Source organism: Oryx dammah, unplaced genomic scaffold, assembly GCF_014754425.2.
Source record: "Oryx dammah isolate SB20612 unplaced genomic scaffold, SCBI_Odam_1.1 HiC_scaffold_5, whole genome shotgun sequence".
Lineage (NCBI taxonomy): Eukaryota > Metazoa > Chordata > Mammalia > Artiodactyla > Bovidae > Oryx > Oryx dammah.
Window position 1 is genome coordinate 10,634,012 of NW_024070189.1, and position 5,783 is coordinate 10,639,794.

The window sequence follows — 5,783 nt, forward strand, 5'->3', positions numbered from 1 at the left end:
AGTGGTATCATCTGCATATCTGAAGTTATTCAGATATCTCCCTGCAGTCTTGATTCCAGGTTGTGCTTCACTCAGCCTGGCATTTTTCATGATGTACTCTGAGTATAAGTTAGATAAGCAGAATGACAATACATAGTCTTGATGTACTTCTTTTGTAATTTTGAACTAATCTTTTGTTTCATGTCTGGCTTTAACTGTTGCTTTTTTGTCATACATAAAGGGTTCTTAGGAGACAGGTAAGGTGGTCTGGTATTCCCACCTCTTTAAAAATTTTCCAGCTTGTTGTGATCTGCACAGTTAAAGGCTTTAGTGTAGTCAATGAAAAAGTAGATATTTTTCTGGAATTCTCTAACCTTCTCTATGATCCAGTGGATATTGGCAATTTTATTTCTGGTTCCTCTGCCTTTTCTAATCAAGCTTCTACATCTGGAAGTTCTTGATTCACAAACTATTGAAGCCTCCTTTGAAGAATTTTGAGCATTCTTTTGAATTCTGAGCAATTTTGAAGTCACTCACTCGTGTCCAACTCTTTGCAACCCCATGGACTGTAGCCTACCAGGCTCCTCCCTCCATGGGATTCTCCAGGCAAGAGTACTGGAGTGGGTTGCCATTTCCTTCTCCAGGGGATCTTCCCAACCCAGGGATCGAACCCGGGTCTCCAGCATTCCAGGCAGACGCTTTAACCTCTGAGCCACCAGGGAAGCATGAAATGGGTGCAGATGGACGGTAGTCGGAACATTCTTTGGCACTGACCTTCTTTGGGATTGTAATGAAAACTGACCTTTTCCAGTCTTCGGCCTCTGCTGAGTTTTCTAAATTTGCTGGCACGTTGAGTGAAGCACTTTAACAGCATCATCTTTTAAGATTTGAAATAGCTCAGCTGGGATTCCATCACCTCCACTTGTTTGTAGTAATATTTCCCACTTGACTTCACACTCCAGGATGTCATACTCCATGTACAAATTTAGTACATATAAAACAGAATGGGAAAAGATATTTGAAGTCCACAAATGGCAGAGCAACAAAAGCTAGAATTCCATAAAATCAACAGGTCAGCACCAATAGAAAAATTGACAGAGAGGCTGAAGTTGGCAAAGTCAGTAAGAATTTTACAGAGTAGAAAATCAAAAAACCTAAGAAACATAAGGCAGTACTCACAATCATTAATGAGCCAATAATTATTAAGGCAGTACTCACAATCATTAATGAACCAATAATTATAAATGTAAAGACAATGAGATATACCTAGTAATGACCAAAAATTTAGACAGTGGGATAACACAAAATGTTGACATAGAATCTGCTGCTACTGAGAATAGACTATAAACTCATGGTGGAGAGATTCTGCTATATCCCAATAAAATAAAATTATGTATGCTTTATTATTCAGGCATTCCATTTCTTGAAGTATGGTTCTAAGAAATTCTCACACATGTCTTCAGACATATACTTAGATCAAGGTTCACAGCAGGGATATTTATATTAATAGGGAGCTTGAGGCAACCAGAGACTGCACTGCTAGAAGGGTAGAAAGAAAAGAAAAAGTCAATGCACACCATGAAATATTGTGTATGGAATGCTGAGTCCTGAAGTCCTGGATTAGAAGAACACAAAGAAATAGGATGTTCTTAAATTATAATATTTAATGATAAAAGTGATGATAGAGATTATCATAGTAGAATACCATTTAAGTGTGTTAAAAATACATGCATACATTTACCAAGACACACACACCAAATACATATTAAATATATTAGTAGAATGACTACTGGATAAATAGGAATAGAAGGACAGTAGGGGGAATAAATGGGTATAAATAGATAAGGAAAACAAAAGAGAGTCTTTCTATGGATCATTGGTGATAATGTACCATGAACTGAGCATAATCAACACTCTGCATCTGAGTATCACAAAATGAAATAAAACAAAATCAGACTTTGTTTTCAGGGAACCTAGAAACTGATAATAATTCACACCTTTTATTCAGATCTCCTAGGGAGATAAAGGACTTCATTTTCCCGTTCTCCCAAGGCAGGTCTCAGGTCTTTACTTTACGACACATGTTTTGTGAAGGAGTTTCTTCTAACTTACGGTGTACATGCATACATGAAAGAACAGCAAAGGAGAATTACCTCGGAGTTTTTCACTTTGAAACCGTTTTCAACTATGCATTAAAATATTTCAATCATTTTTAAAGGTTTCATTTTTAATGGAAGAAAAGTTTAATTTGAAGATAATATGAAACTGTTATAATAGCTTATTAAACATAAAGGATAAAAGAACTAGTCAAGCTTTAAAATGGTAATTAAAAGAGCTGATGTGTGTCTAATGCATTTATTCAGTGTCTTCTAGTAGTAAGTCATGATGATGTTAAAAATTTTGCCTATATGTTCAAGTTACTATAATGGCTAAAATTTCTGTCTCCACCAGCTGTCCAAGTCGTGTGCTATCACTGCACCTGAGCCACAGAAAGTAGTAAATGTGCTCGGAACACAGACATGCTGCCTGCAGCAGCCCAATCTGCCCCTTTACAAGAGGTGCCTGGAGCCAGAATTGTGGGGAGGCTGGAAGGTGGGGGTGAGACGTGACTTCCGCATCATCAAAGTGAAGTTAAAAGTGACATAAATTACCTAATAGTCCTCTGTATGTAGATACTCTGTTTCAAGGTGCTTTCTGGTTTACAGAGGAATTTACAGGTGTTTGCTAATCACTGCCTCCCAAGTAACTCCCTATTAGATGGTGGAATAGTATCATCTTGATTTTGCAGAGAAACAAACTGGATCTACAAAGACATTTTCATCCACATGCTAAAAGTCACATAAGTTCCTATGCTATCAGAATCATTTTTTTCTAACATGATTTAAAATTTCCTTCAGACTGTAAACAGCTTCCTCAAATCATTTCCCAGTTTGAATCAGAAGTTACATTTTCCTAATGCCTACCATTAGAGAAAGATATCCCAGAAAGAGGGGCAAAGGCTAGATGGAATTATAGAAGATTTTGGTAAATGCATGATCTGACATAATAGTTTCAAGCTGGATTTATATTGATTTGGTTGTGTTTTATGTTTGTTCAGTGATCCATGTAGAAGGAAAACTGTTTTAAATAAAATACAAAATAATAGGATAATGTTAATAGACTGATTAAACCATATACTCACTGCCTTGTCTATAACTTTAAGTACATGATTCTGTTAGACAACAGTGTAGAAAGAGGAAAAAAAACCTACATAAGCCTAAATAATAAATATAAAATCTATGTAAACATATAAACATTATGCTGGGATATTTTGCATATCATAGAGATATTGACCGAAAAAAATTGTCATTATATTATGAGTCCATAGGGTGCAGATTTGTTTGTAGAGAGGGAATTCTAGGTCACTGAAAGGAGAAAGAAGAGACCCATTAATTTATTGAGTAGGAGTAGAGCGTCAGAATTCCCTGCTCAGAAAATCCTCTCTTCAACAATTTCCATAATTTATGATTAATTTGGTCTTTTAGCAACTGCAAATAGCCCAGGGAGTGTGTGCAGACCAGGCTGGAGGTAGGTGGAAGGGGAAATTAGTTTATAAACTATTCACAATTTGGTGTCAATCATATTAATTAAATTGGGGTTTTACAAATTGTAGATGTTGACTCAGTAGTGAGTCTCAACAGCAATCTTTTTTTTTTTTTTTTTTTAAGAAAAGGGCCATGGCCCTTTGATACAAATAAAATAAAATGCTATCAGCAGAGGAATGTACACAAAAATATATTAACTTTTCTTAACTAAGTTCTAAATTAATGTCTCATATGACACTGTTCACCTTAGAATTCCAATTATCTGTAGAAACTATTAGCTTCATTTGATGATTTATACCCTTCAAATCTCCAAATATAGCAGTTTTTAACCACTGCCAAAATTAAAACATCATTTTTACTCTGGAATATTTTAAATATAGAAATAGTTGTGCTTGTATAATGTAATGTGACAGTAGAAGACAGAGTTCAGAGTTATAAATGAAAATGAAAATCCTGGTCTCACTTTTTACATTTCAGTTTCTTCCCTTTGAGTTTGCACCTTAAAGAGTCAGCAAGGGAAGAAACTGGATTTCCATGCCAGTACCTGCATCTCCCAGGGTTTTGAGTTGGGCCAAAGTCTGCATAGCCCAGGCTGGAACCTTTTTTCTGTCACCTAATAGTTTAGGTCATCTAACAGTTTATTCAAAAAACTAAGATCGTAGCATTTGGTCCCATCACTTCATGGCAAATAGATGGGGAAACAATGAAAACAGTGACAGACTTTATTTTCTTGGGCTCCAAAATCATTGCAGATGGTGGCTGCAGCCACAGAACTAAAAGATGCTTGCTCCTTGGAATAAAAGCTTTGACAAACACAGCGTATTATAAAGCAAAGACATTACTTTGCCAGCAAAGGTCCGTCTAGTCAAAGCCACAGAGAAGGAAATGGCAACCCACTCCAATGTTCTTGCCTGGAAAATATCATGGATGGAGGAGCCCGGTGGGCTATACAATTCATGGGATCACAAAGAGTTGGACAAAACTGAGCAATTAACACTTTGACTTTCATGTATGGATGTGAGAGAAAGCTGAGTGCCAAAGAATTGATGCTTTTGAATTTTGGTGTTGGAGAAAACTCTTGAGGGTCCCCTGGACTGCAAGGAGATCCAACTGAACTGAACTGAAGATTCAATATCCTCTCAGTTTTAATGCCCTCAAAATTACCAATCCATATTCCACATCAGAAATTTGTTGGCAATTTTCTATTCTTTTTGAATTTTTTATTGGCTATTAAAATATACATTATCATCTAAAATCTCAATATCTAGAGCCTAAAAAATTTACAAAGTTTTTAAATAATAAAAGTGGAATGAGCTTGAAGAACTGAGGTCAGAAGAAAATTCGGTTCAGTTCAGTCACTCAGTCGTGTCCAACTGTTTGTGATCCCATGGACTGCAACACACTAGGCCTTCCTGTCCATCACCAATTCCTGGAGTCCACTCAAACTCATGTCCATTGAGTCGGTGATGCCATCCAACCATCTCGTCCTCTGTCATCCCCTTCTCCTCCCACCTTCAATCTTTCCCAGCATCAGGGTTTTTTCAAATCAGTCAGCTATTCGCATCAGGTGGCCAAAGTATTGGAGCTTCAGCTTCAACATCAGTCCTTCCAATGAACACCCAGAACTGATCTCCTTTAGGATGGACTGGTTGGATCTCCTTGCAGTCCAAGGGACTCTCAAGAGTCTTCTCCAACACCACGGTTCAAAGGCAACAATTCTTCGGCACTCAGCTTTCTTTATAGTCCAACTCTCACATCCACACATGACTACTGGAAAAACCATAGCCTTGACTAGATGGATTAGAAAGTAGAAAATTAGACATTCATAAAATAAAATCTAGGAACATTTTTCAAGATGATATTTATTTCATACTTTAAGTTTCACTGGAAAACCAAACTCTCCCAATCACATCAAAGTTTTGTTTTTATTGTGATTTTCCCTACCCCATCATCTAATATTTTCATCATATAACAATTTTAATGGCCCTAATTATGGGGCTGAGATGGGGCTAGTATAATTATTTATGGTACCCTGTTTACTTTTAAACTTGTTCTGTGTTAGATGATAAAACTGTATTAATACCCTAACCATAACTCGTAATACAAGGCAATGGCTATATTTTCACTTATAGATATACTGTGTGAGGGAAAAATGGGGGAAGGTTTATAATTGCTCAGAATGGTCAAAAGCTAAATGACAGTGAAATTTAAAATTCAATT

At 36.5% G+C, this 5,783-nt stretch overlaps 1 non-coding gene across 1 annotated transcript; it reads right to left on the bottom strand.

The window, feature by feature from the left end:
* Nucleotides 1-629: 629 nt before the first annotated feature.
* On the bottom strand, nt 630-701 carry TRNAS-GGA. Its single transcript has one exon. It is a non-coding gene; the product is annotated as a tRNA-Ser (tRNA).
* Nucleotides 702-5,783: the final 5,082 nt, after the last annotated feature.